This window comes from Epinephelus fuscoguttatus, linkage group LG18 (assembly GCF_011397635.1).
Source record: "Epinephelus fuscoguttatus linkage group LG18, E.fuscoguttatus.final_Chr_v1".
In the NCBI taxonomy this organism is placed as follows: Eukaryota; Metazoa; Chordata; class Actinopteri; order Perciformes; family Serranidae; genus Epinephelus; species Epinephelus fuscoguttatus.
This window is the reverse complement of record NC_064769.1, coordinates 22969457-22982781: the sequence shown is the minus strand read 5'-3', so window position 1 is coordinate 22982781 and position 13325 is coordinate 22969457. Positions and strand designations below refer to the sequence as shown.

Here is a 13325-nt window from a genome sequence, read left to right as displayed (position 1 = left end):
TACCCTAAGTGCAGGTTGTAATTTCAGAGAGGAAAAAAAGAAAGAAAAATCCTTGTAGTGCAGTGACACTTAAAATGGATCTTCAAGTTATCTTACATGCCAATGCCTTCTTGGTTCTACCTTGGTTGCACAGCAACATCAGTACACTTCACTAAAGGCAGCATTCTCACACACTATTATGGACAAAAATTCAAAACTTTTCCATGACTTTTCGAGGACCCATAATAAAATTTCTGACCATTCACAAGCTATAACACAAACAGAACTGTAAAGTATACTTTACTCCAAATGTTAATTACTCAAATATAGACAGTCTGCTGTCACAGAGCCCATTTCCGGTTGGCCCTTTGGTAAATTTGTACAAAAAAATATGCTCCTCACCTTCATACTACCATGCTCTACTTTCAGAGCAGTTATGAAGAAACCAAGTGCACACTGAGTGACAATTGAACACCCAGGGCTGCCCGCGTCAACTGCTTAATCTCAAATTAGCAGAAAGTACAATGCAAAATATTAGTGGGATGTAGGTAGGGATAGGGAAATCTATCCAAGCAAAATTCCAGTTAGCTGGCCAATGAGGGCGAGACAGAACATTGTGAAAAACATTAAGAAACTTACATGATGGTCAATAAAACGTCATGCATAGATATTAGAGCTACGTTACATCCCAGCTGTCATTGGGCAAGAGGGAGGGTACACCCTGGACAGGTCACCAGACTATCACAGGGCTGACACATAGAGACAGACAACCATTCACACTCACATTCACACCTATGGCCAATTTAGAGTCAATAATTGACCTACACGGCATGTTTGTGTAAGGGTTAGCAATGTCGCCTCAGAGCAAGAGGGTTGTGTGGATGCTTGCATGTTCTCACATGTCAGTGTGGGTTTTCTCTGGGTACTCCAGCTTCCTCCCACAGTCCAAAGACATGCAGGTTAATTGGTGACTCTAAATTGGCTGAAGAGCAGTTATGTTAAATGGAAGGTTATCAAATGAAGGTTACTGTAACAAAATAATTTCATTACACACAACAGAATCTAATGACTTCTAAAAAACATTCAAGGATTTTACTAAATCTATGAGCTTTCCAGGCCTGGAAAACAAAACTGTGGAATTCCATGACTTTTCCCGGTTTTCTACGACCGTGGGAACCTGCAAATGGCTTTTTCCAGTGGCCATTTTCTCTCTTGCCTTATTGTGTAATTGCCTGTATTTTATCTAATCCTAACTAATCTAATTATTTTGAAAGTAATTGCAGGCTTTTAACCCTAGCCGCAGGAAAAACACACAAGCACTCGTGCACTTGTAGAGTCATGAATTTGCACATACACACTCACAATGTGCACACACAGATATCCAGACCCTCGCACATATACATGCGTGGCAGGCATGCCCTGTGTGGACTGTAAAGTCATGGTGTGTTTGTCATGCAAAGGTCTCCCAGTGGAATCAGTAATTCCCTGCTGCCCGCCTCATTAGCCATGGAGAGAGCGGTGTAACAGGTTGGAAAAGGGGTTCTCCAGCTACTCCTTATTCAAAATGCAAATGAAAACACCATTTCCTCCTGAACAAATTAACGGGCTTTTCAAAAGATAAATTGCCCCAGCTGTATTGTAATTTTGACTAAACAATCCAACATATTCCCACAGATCCCCCCAGGGGCAGTGTTGCTGATGAATGCAAATGAATTTCTAATATCTGAGAGTGTGAAGGTATAAGTACGGGATTCTTCACGCTGTGCCAGCCCAAACAGTCAGAGATTTAGCATGTGAAGTAGGCAGGTTCAGTGCTGGTGCTTTAAATAAAGATGTTGATTTAGCCGAGACCGGTTCTGAGCTATTCAGACATGACGCAGTGCTTCGGGTCAGCCGATTCTGATCCTTAACACAGTTCACGTTTACAGGTCGTGTGCTTTGGCTGTTTGTTATTGGCCATTGTTTGCTGAAATATCAGCAGGAGAAAAGGTTGGAGTAAAGATGTTCTCCTCAGTGTATTAGCCTTATCTCGACTTCACTCCTCTGTGAATCAGTTCTTGGTAAAGGTCACCCAAGATAGGTATGTCTCTTTTCCATTTCCATTTCTATACTTATCTGTACTTTTCCTTGTACTTTATCTGCCACTCTGTCTTGGTTTCTCTCCCTTCCGTGTGTTGTTTAACCTTTCCTCTCTCTCTGTACACGCTCTCTCCTTTTCTGTCATACTCTTGCTTTCCTTGAGCTTGACATGTTCCTCCCCTTTTTGCTGAAACATTGGCAAAACATCCCCTTGTTTTTATATTCAAATATCCGGAAGACTCTTGCCTTAAATTAAAAGTAAATTCTGTCTCAGTCTACCATTCCCCTCTTTACTCATCTCCCACTTTCAGTTTGCTCAGTTGGCCTACCCACCAGTGTTTACTTTTAAAGCACAGACTTTCCTCATCCACTCATTAATAAGTAATTAGTCATTTGTGGCCCGGGGAGACCTTTCACTATTTAGATACTACTCTCCATTGGGCCCCGCCACCACAAAGCAATCACCAGTTGCCCGCAGCAAGTAATTTGAATCCTTGTATTTTCTAGCATAATGATTTTCCATCACTGTTCTCCTCTTGAATTTGTGTCTAAACTGATGAATTTATTGGGCATTGGAAGCTCAGAATGTATTGCTCTGCCACTCTCCTCCTGCCTGTCTTCATTTATTCTTTTTTCTCTCTCTGTCCATCTGCCTTTGGAAAAGGGTACATGTCCTCAAGGGAATTTCATGAGCCTGCAACTTGGCAGCAGGTCGTACGAACAGTGCCGTACCATTCAGAGTGACACATGCCTCCAAGACTTTGAGTATCGACGGGGTCAGAGTTGGCTTCGGTTTTTCTCTCTGGTTGCTTTGAACTTGTGAAAGTCTTGCAGGCTTTTTATAAGGGCAGCGGAGGGAATGGAGGGAACTGGAGTGGGGTCCTCCCAAGAAAGTGGTACTCCATATCTGGTCTAGTGATAGGATTACTGAGTAAGGAAGTAAATTGTGCGGTAGGTACTGTAGGGAAGTGCATCTATCCCTCTCAAATGTTTCAGCTTGTATCAAGATACATAGACCACCGTATGATACAAAACATAACAGATGATTTTGATTGATTTAATACACAGTGAATCAAAGCTGAACTCCACACAATATTTGGTTCAATCTCTCAACCCAATCACCAGAATAAATGCTGGCATTGTACATCTCTGCAAAACACTGATATGTATCATTTGTACATTATTATGCAGCAGATATGTTGACATTTTTTTTTCTTTATGCTTTAATAACACTGTGGTTAACATGTGGTTATACACAGGCACAAAAAACACTAAGTTGTGGTTAGAAAAAGATCATGTTTTGGCTTAAAATACCAAATTTTGGTGCCACAGTCACTTCTAAAAATGTGCAGCAAATGCAGCCAATGTCTCGCTAAAAAAACACCCACTTCAGTCAAAGAAAACTTTATTTCAATTTGCAGTATTATGTTTGGCAGTACGGCTCTGTTCTGGGGCCTCTCTGAGTTACCTCAGGCCCACACAGAAAGCCTAAGGCGGAGAGAGCACACCGCTCTGCCCTTCCATGCGCATATGAGAAAAGCCTGAGGCAGAAAGGACAAACCTCCCTGCCCTTCCATGCGCCTACACAGAAAGTCTAAGGCGGAGAGAGCACACACCCCCCCCCCTTCCACGCACATATGAGAAAAGCCTGAGGTAGAAAGTGAAAGAACAGCAGCAAAGACCCCCAGGGACAGAAAAGAGCAGCATCAATGACAAACAGAAATGACATTGTTAAGTCAGACACAGCATGAAAAGGAGGAGCTGGGGTGGAGGCAGGTTGCAAAGCGGCTTGCAGAGGAAGCAGCAACAGCAGGCAGGCCAGAACAGTTTAAATAGGGTGCTCTGAATGAGATTCACTAGTTGGTTACATGGAAAGGAATTGCGATTTGTCAGCTGACTCCCTTCCATCAGTCAGCTGCTCCATCAGTTGATTGGGCTGTTTGACATCAGCTGATGTAGCTGGGATGCGAGGTGAGCTTGACATCGTGTCACAACTTTTGGTGGCACAGTCGCCTGTGGAAATGTCTCCAAAGTCTTGCTAAAAAAAAAAAAAGCTGGTTTTGTTGTTTAATAGTATCGAATTGCCTAGGTGTCATGCCATTCAACATCCCTTCCACCTCTCGATGACAAACTCAGGTCACATACATGTAATCAGAACTACATAATTTAGAAACATGGATATGATATGTATGAAACGTACAAATGTTACATCTCTGTGGTTCTCAGAAACACACAATGCCAACATTTTCTTCTGGCTACTTGCCTACATCTGTCAGTGTGTATTAATGTAGCCGAATTTCTGGCTCTTTTATTGGCTTTCGGATATGTATTTCTTAAACTTGCCACTCCTAGCAAAAAGTAATACTAGTATTATCACTTAAATTAGGTTTTTATAGTACTTTAATGCTACAAAAAATTGAAAAACATGACTGTAATACTGAGAAGATTCATGAGCTGGTAAAAAAAAAAAAAAACCTAGAAAGGCCACAGGCGCACACTGCAAAAACTCAAAATCTTACCAAGAATATTTGTCTTATTTCTAGTCAAAATGTCTCATTTCTAGTCAAAAAAATCTCATTACACTTAAAATAAGACTCATCACCTAAAAAGTTACTTGTTTTTAGGCAATTTTCACTTGTTTCAAGTAAATTTTCACTTGAAATAAGTAGAAAAAGCTGTCAGTGGAGCAAGTTTTTTTTTCTTATTACAAGCAAAAAAAACTTGCTCCACTGACAGAGGTGATGAGTCTTATTTTAAGTGTAATGAGATTTTTTTGACTAGAAATGAGACATTTTGACTAGAAATAAGACAAATATTCTTGGTAAGATTTTGAGTTTTTGCAGTGCACACTACTAGTTTTGAAGTTGTACAGTTGAGTTATGTCCGCAAAGCTGTGTTTGTCTCATCACAAATTTCTCAGAATATTTCATTTTTAAAATATTCAGATGGTTAAAAAAATGATTAAGACAAGCACGTTTCTCCACATAAAATAATCTCATCAGTTTTAGAGAACTGTCTGAACGTCTGCCAAACTGAAGTGTTTTTTCTCCAACAATAAATTAGTCACTGCATTTACATATTGAGTGTCATCAAAACCAATTTACACCATATAACTGCCTCCAAAACAAACTAACAAAGACAAAGACATCTTAGTCGCCTGGGATACTACTGCAATATGTCGTCAGTAAACATTTCGCTCTAATGTTAATCAATGTATTTCTTCGCTGTGTCTGATAAAATATATTTGCTGTTGGAAATTACTAATATACTGTATGTATTTTAAGGAAATATGGTTGTTTCAATCAATCATTATTTTACACTCAAAAAAAGAAACTGACAATGTACAAAAATCTTTAAAACTAATGGGTGACTCTTTCAAAGACTCTGATGGAAAACTATTGAAGTTGTTGAATTCAAAGGTGACTGTAGGTTCACGATCCTTCAGGTCTTATTAATCTGCTTCATTCTGAATCAGCTGCAGATGGGGAAAAGACCTTCTTGGCCGAGACAAAAGGAGTATCAGAAAAAAAGCAAGAAAATACCCCATATCACTCAGAGATGTTTCTCAGATGCAAGAAGAGCAAGACTAAATAACTCCCTTCACTTGAGGCACTTCAGGCTACACATAACCCAGAATAAAATATCAAAAAAATTTACAAAGATCTCAAACTTCTTTCATATTGGTCCTCACTGTTTTCATGAAGTTTTTACATAGCTTTTGGATGCCAAAATGCAGTGTCTGGCTCCATTAGATAACTGCGAATAATGATTCATGGTAAGTAAAAATTTGAGCTCCTCGTCATTTATTCTAAAGATAGAATAAGGTTTATTTTGCTTGGTTGCTGCACATATGGCAACGACTTATTGGAGCTGTTCATCAATTCACACTAATCATCATCTTAAAAATAATGAGGTTCTCACATTTTACCATCCCTTACAATAGGCACCCATTTAATTTAGGATATGCACAGGGAAGAAGAGTTATGTTTGAGCTGAACTGAAAGAACAATGAAACAAACGCTCTGTGGGACAATACATTGAGGCACAGTGGTTAGCATTGTCGCCTCACAGCAAGAGGGTTTGTGGTTCGTGGTTCGTGGTTCCTGGTTCCTGGTTCGAAACCCACGGTGGAGGGGGTTCGAATCCAGGGTTGGGGAGCCCTTCTGTGCAGAGTTTGCTTGTTCTCCCTGTGTCAGCGCGGGTTTTCTCCGGGCACTCTGGCTTCCTCCCACAATTCAAAGGTCCTGTTTAAACGACAACGATTTAAACCAAAAATGGAAAACTTTAGTTTCGTTTTGGCTGATCGTTTACACAGCAGCAACATTTTGGGTGCCTGAAACAGCACCGTCTCCGTTGTCTTGTAAACTTGCAATATGCAGTTCCTCTGAAAACGGAGACTTTTCACACATGCACATTACAGTGCCAGTCACTAGGCATGCGCAAGAAAGTCGACCATCACAACAACAATGGTGGACTCCGAGCTCTGTTTGTGCAGACCACCCTGTGAATTTATAAACGCTTCTCCAGCAAAGTGTAGATTTACTGTCTGTCCAGACAAACGTTTGTGCGGTTGCCTTTTTTTTTTTGTTTATACATCACCGCTCTGTAGAAGGAAGCATATGTGCGCAGGTCACACCGCTAACTACTGGCCTGGCATGTACAGCTCTTTTGGTCATTTTTGTGGATCTGTGTGCACGGCACTTATTATTAAAATGTTGTTGTCTGGACGCAGAACTTTTTTGAAAATGAAAATGAGAAACGTTTCCTTTTTCAGCGTATCGTGGCCAAAGACATGCAGGTTAATTGGTGACTCTAAATTGTCCGTCGGTGTGAATGTGAGTGTGAATGGTTGTCTGTCTCTATGTGCCAGCCCTGTGATAGTCTGGAGACCTGTCCGGGATGTACCCCGCCTCTTGCCCAGTGTCAGCTGAGATAGGCTATAGCGTTACTTTTTTTATAAAATGCTCAAGTTTGTCAAATTGCCTGGTTTAGAGAGAGAAAGGCGACGTTTAGAGAGCAAGCCCAAATAAGCAACTCCACTTTAGAAACAAGCCCAAAAAAACATAACCCGTGACTACCAATATTTGTAAGCACCCAAAGTCGTGGCTAATAAGTGGACCTGGCAACCCTGCTTGCGTGCTTGTGAATACCCGCTCTACTCTGCCTCTGATTGGTTTATGATGACATTTTACTCTCCCTAAGCCAATCATTATCACTTATGTGGTTGTCTCTCCCTCCCTTCCCCCTCACCTACCCTCCCCAAAGAAAAAACTCTTTAGAGCTCTGCTGAGAAGGAGCTTGCTTGGGTGAAAGCCACTTCAGTGAACTCAAATAAAACCGAGTAACGGCCCATTTTATTGAGTAACGGTAACGGCGTTATAACGGGGGTGACAGTAACTTTTTTGACTGAAGTAGCACCATTAGTAACGCGTTTATTTATAACACCGTTTTTCCCATCACTGCTCTTCAGCCACGATGCTACTTTGTGTTTCCAGCCATAATCAAGTGTGTATTCCTGCAAACCATTACACACTCAACTGTAGCAAAGCTGAAAGACTACCACTATGAATATAAGTGATAATTGGTTGCTAAATCGGTACCCTGCTAATGTTCTAAAAACTCAAAATAACAACCACAAATAATGAAGGGCTGCTTTTAAATGCGTCCTCAGACCACTACCGTTACACATACAGTAGATTGTAGTGTGTGCTGTACAGATAAGAAAGCCCTCTGGCACAAATGTATGATTTGAGCCCATAAAAATAAACTTCACTTGACCTGACAACCATTACAACCATTATGTTCTGAACGCACAGCAGCTTGCAATTGCACATCAGCTTTGACGTCAAAAAAACAAAACAAAAAAAAAAAAAACCTCGACCCGAACAATGTGGATTGCAATTGAGAATTCTCTCAGAGGTGTGGTTAAAGCCGAATGCAACACCACTCTCTGCATTAAGGACCACACTCGACATTAAAACAGAAATCTAGTGGGGCACCGAAGAGAAGAGATTGTCATGAGGGATGTTTTTTTTTTCTTCTTTTTTTTTGTATTTTGGAACAGCTGCTGCAAATCCTTTACTTATCACGCTGTTGTTAACATCTCCAGGCAACACTTCTACTCCAACTTCTGCAACACTGTTAACTCCAGCTCCTGCAATCTGAGCTGAAGATGATATATGTAGGGCTGGAGGGGTTGACAAACAGGGTGGGATTAGGTAGTGTAGCAGTCCTGGCAAAATAAACTCTGCTGGCTAGCTGTGGGTTGGTGTCTCTCGCTCTGTCTCTCTCCCAGACAATCACAAGCTTGGCCTTCTAATCACTTGTTTATCCTGGATGTTTCTCATAAGGATTTACTTTGATTAGTTTGATCCGGCAGACTTGACAGCTATAACACAAACTCAAAGTCATGCATATTTTAATGTGGACTTGAGGGAAAGAAATAAAGAGGCAGAGAGATGATGAAATGCTGTGGTTGTCATACATCGGGAGCCCATTTTAGAAACTGACAGTCAGCCGCCAAGACAGACAAAATGCTCTAACTCATCGCAGCCGTATAAGAAATTGTTTTACCCACAGATGGGTTGCAGAGATGCACAAAGATTGAAACACAGTCACACAACAAACAAAAAGTGAGAGATGGTGGAGAAGACCAAGGGATGCAACCAGCATGATTTTGGTATTAGTTAACTCCAAGTTAGACTATTTCCTTGAGTAATGATGACTCACTCGGTGTTCACTGTTTCACAGCTTTTGGCTTTATTAAAAAAGAATCCAAATTTGAACCGTAAACCATGTCCTCCGTGGAAACTGAGGAAGAAGGCTTTTCAGGGACTAGTCATTAAAAGTCAGGCGCCGTCCTAGATGACATCAAAAACACTAGCCATTTAAACTACAATTGATGCCTTGCTTTGGCTGGGAAAACAAAAATCAAAGGAGTCGTGTCTCTAAATTAGCAAGGATCTGTTTGTGCAGTTGGCCTGGTGTTATCTGTGTGAGCCTGTTACCTCTGTGCATGTTGACTGAGGGTTTCTTTTCCTTCATGGTGCTTTTTCTGCTCTCTCCCTCTTGCTTTCTCAAAATAGTCTGGCACTGTAATAGCTTAAAGCTATACTATGCATTGTCACTGTAAACAAAACATTCAAAAGGCAACCTCTGGGTCACCTGGTAGAGCTTGTGCCCATGTAGGCTGAGTTCTTGGCAGCAGCTAGGGTTCAATTCCCTCCCACGCCCCTTTGCTGCGTGTCATCCCTGCTCTTTCACCCCTTGACTGACACTCTGCAGCTGCTCTATAATAAGGGCAATAAAAGCCCTAAAAATGATCTTAATAAGAAAACCACAACATTTAAATTTGGGCTTGGCCACTCCTCCTTACAGTGCTTATACGTAAACTGCAAGCTACTCTACTTGCTAAGCTAACTGTCGGCACCTACCTGTCCAAAGAAAACAGGTGCTCTTCATTCTTATCCTCTCCTTCAGTGCTCACCAGCGAAAGTAAAAGCCAACCCAGATTCAGTCTCGCTTTGGAATGAGCTTTGACTAGCTAGCTGTTTTGTCTTGCTATTAGCATTTTTTCAGGCATGCTGCTACCTGGTCAAAACCTTTTATAAAGTCCTGACCTCATCTGTGTATTGTTATTTGCAGAGGGCAACACACAGGCCCCAGGAAAGCAGCTCAGCCTTGCTTCAATTTTTTCCCAGTGGCCACTTATGGTATTGCAGCAAAAAGTCCCCTGCAACCCAAAAATCATTTTCCCCATTGACCATCAATATAAAAGAGAAGTCTGTAAAACTGTCGAAAGGACACTGCAAACTGCAAACAAGCTCAATTATGACACTTTCTTCTAAGAATTTTTGGTCCATGGAGGTTTATTTTGTTAAAACTTGCCTTTAGCGAGAATAGCGATTTAAAAATCTGTGAAGTCATCACAATATAAACTCTATGATCAGAGCGGGGCCAGCAGGAGAAACACTTCTGTGCATATTTAGTGGGCCGTGTATCGTGGAAGTAAATTGAAGCTAGAAACTTTTTTTGCCGTATGAGCCAGGCAAGCAAGTCCACTGGACTGAATAGGCGCCATCTTGGGGTCTGGTATCTAGCTACTGTTATACATCTATGGCTACACACCACTGCCGAAAATATTGCAGCCAGTAAACATCTCAACCACAGCAAAATGATGACTGTTCAGTATCAACCATAGTTAGCAACAGTCTCCCAGACACATGACCACATGTTGCCATTTTTAATATTAATGCACATTTATTATGGTTTTCAAATGTTCAGTGCAACCCATCCATCCTTCCATTTTTATACGCTTATCTCGAGCCGGCCAAAGCACCACAGACGTCCCTCTCCACAGCAACGCTTTCCAGCTCCTCCTGGCACCCAGGAGGCATCCTGATCAGATGCCCGAACCACCTCAACTGACCCCTTTCAACATGAAGGAGCAGCGGCTCTACTCCGAGCTCCCTCCAGATGTCCGAGCTCCTTACACTATCTCTAACACTGAGCCCAGCGGGGTCCGACATTAAAGGTTGCCTGAATGCCCGGGGCAAGTAAAAATAGCCGGCGGGCCAGCAGACCCTGCGCAGACATGCCCGATCGGGCAAGCAGCACCGACTCCGATATTTTATTTTTATTTTTTTCTAATTGCAGGGCAGGAATTATACTATGGCCAAATGGCCAGTGCCGTAATCCCCCTCCTACCCATACGGCCAGTGTAGCATGTCCTGGGTTTTTTTTTAACATTAACATGACAAACAGCAAAGCTACGGCTAACAAGTTAATGTACTGACAATCCTCAGACAGACAGACACACACACACACACACACACACACTGGACAGCCTCTCAGTCCTTAGCCGCTAACGTTAGCTCATGTACAACACAGTTACCACACAGAAACTTTTACAAAGGGTCATAATGTGCTTCTAGTGACTGTCAAATCACCAGCGAAAGTTGTTTACACTGCCTGCTCTCATGGGACAAAGATCCTCTGAGAAGGAAGACGGTTCACTCTGCTCTGCCGCCAGGAACAAACTGGGAGGCAAAGATCCTCTCTGAGGAAGAGGGTTCACTTTGCTGCAGGGTTCACCAAAACGTTTCTTTTGTTTTGTTTTGTTTTTTTTTAAAAATTGAACACACATTAAAGAACATACAAGAGGAAGGAAGAGGATTTTTTTAAAGTCAAATAAAATACTGGGGATTTATGTAAAAATATACATAGACATATAAATAATTATATAATTAAAGATATGTAGGCTATGTTAGGTGAATACTCCTGTCAGTGACCCTGACCACTGGCATTGGCAAAAGAACTGGAGTTGGTCCCTGGACACTGCACTGCGGCTGCCCACTACTAGTGTATACAGTAGGATGGGTCAAATGTATGTAATGTGCTGAGAAAGGACAATAAAGAATCTTCTTCTAATGATAATTTCTTAATAACTAGGAGATAACAAAAGAATAAAGAGATTTCAAAGGGAAAAAAAGAAAAAAAGAAGGGACATGAATCAAAACAACAAGAAATGAGATATATTCCCAGTCATGCACACCCCGTTTTAATAAACTCAGTTTTTCAACACATGTATTGTTTTGTCTTCATTCAATGTAGTTAGCACACATTGTTATTGCGCCATTGGTTTTGGCCGTGATGCCCCAATAAATTTGTATTTATAAAAGGCCAGCGTGGCCTTGCCCTAAAAATAACTTAATTCCAGGCCTGCAATCGTGTATTTCCTCTCCTGTTTCTGTCCTCGGAGGGGCCAGTTGCAGTGTGCTGCTTTTTTATGTGCTGCTGCCTCCATTGGCTGAGCATCTCTGCTGACAATAAGTCATGAGCGAAAATATGCACCACACAGCCAGAAAAAGAACCTCAAGCAGGGCAAGTAAGAATTTAGATGGGGCAAGTAGATTTGAGAAGTACTTGCCCAGCAGGGCAAGTAGGAAAAAACCTTAACGTCGGACCCTGCCCAGCTACTCATTCTTTTGGTCACTACCCAGAGCTCATGACCATTGGTGGTCATGGTCACAAAGTGCATAGTGCTGCTAATTTTGTGTATGATTTTAATTTTAAAACTTGGTGAAATGACATCAGTGTGCATCACCTTCTCATCATGTTCAACACATTTTAACAATACCGTGATAATACTGATAACTATGATCATTTTGGTCACTATAATCATGACATTAAACTTTCATATTATTTCTATGTAATAATATTAATACTGAAAGCTATAATCTCCTATGCATTTATGTAGTTTGTTAAATCTGCATTTTCAAATGATCAAACATATATTTTTACTTACATGTGATCACCTGTGTGTTTCATTTTATCTCCATGTTCTAAAGACAGCCAGATTGTGAAACTGCTTATGCAGTTTACGCTCGGCTGACCAAGAGCAACGCCTTTGGCCAGAGAGGTTTAAAGCATCTCGATGCCTGAAGGAAAACCCTACGCAGTCTCTAACCGTGGCATCGTATCGTTTCTGGATTCATACATTTCAAAGCACTTTCTTGGCTTTGGAAATGATAGTTACGTTACAGAATGTTAAAATTCACCTTCTGCCTCTCCAAAAATATTGCTCTTTTATGTGTTTTTCTTTCATTCCCAGAACAGGTCGCCTTCCCTTCATAGACACAGGCAGAAATACAGACTTCGAGGCAGTGACAACAACCAAAAAAAAAAAGGCAGTGACAAAGACCTAGAGAGAGCAACAGAGAAAAAGTGAACTGACAAGCTGACAGAGCCTGGGCTTCTGGGGAGAATCATTAGGCTGATATAATATTCAGCATGCAGCTTGGAGCGGTGCCTTTGGCTGGGCTTTAAGCTGTGTAGTGTTGGTCAGTCTGGCTGTGGCTGGTTGGGAGGTCAGCCATTGATCTGCAGATATAAGCTGGTACTTTGGATCCAAGCCTTCATCATCCTGTGGCGCTATCACCACTGTGGGTGGATAAGCCTTGATCTGCTCAGGGGTTAGCATGTGTGTGTGTGTGTGTCGGTGTGTGTATGCTGCTTGGGCGCAAGATGCAACTGACTGTATGTGCGTGTCCACAAACGTGGTTCTGTTTGTGTGTGTGATGTATGTGATCTGTAGGATCCTTTTTTGTTCGAGTAAGATAAAGCAAAGATAGACCGAAAGGATAAAAACAACAACAGGTTGAGAATCAGTAGCAGGTCGGCCATCAGTAGCCAGCACCCACAGGTTAGCACTTTGTATTTCTGTGTACACATTTAAAAAAACATCTCAAAACATTATTATTAATTCA

At 41.4% G+C, this 13325-nt stretch overlaps 1 protein-coding gene across 1 annotated transcript in view; it reads left to right on the top strand.

Moving 5' to 3' along the window:
* The window catches only part of si:dkey-112m2.1 (transmembrane protein 132C), a 239812-nt gene that overhangs the window by 79065 nt on the left and 147422 nt on the right, over positions 1 to 13325 (top strand). The gene's annotated exons all lie outside the window — the stretch shown is intronic.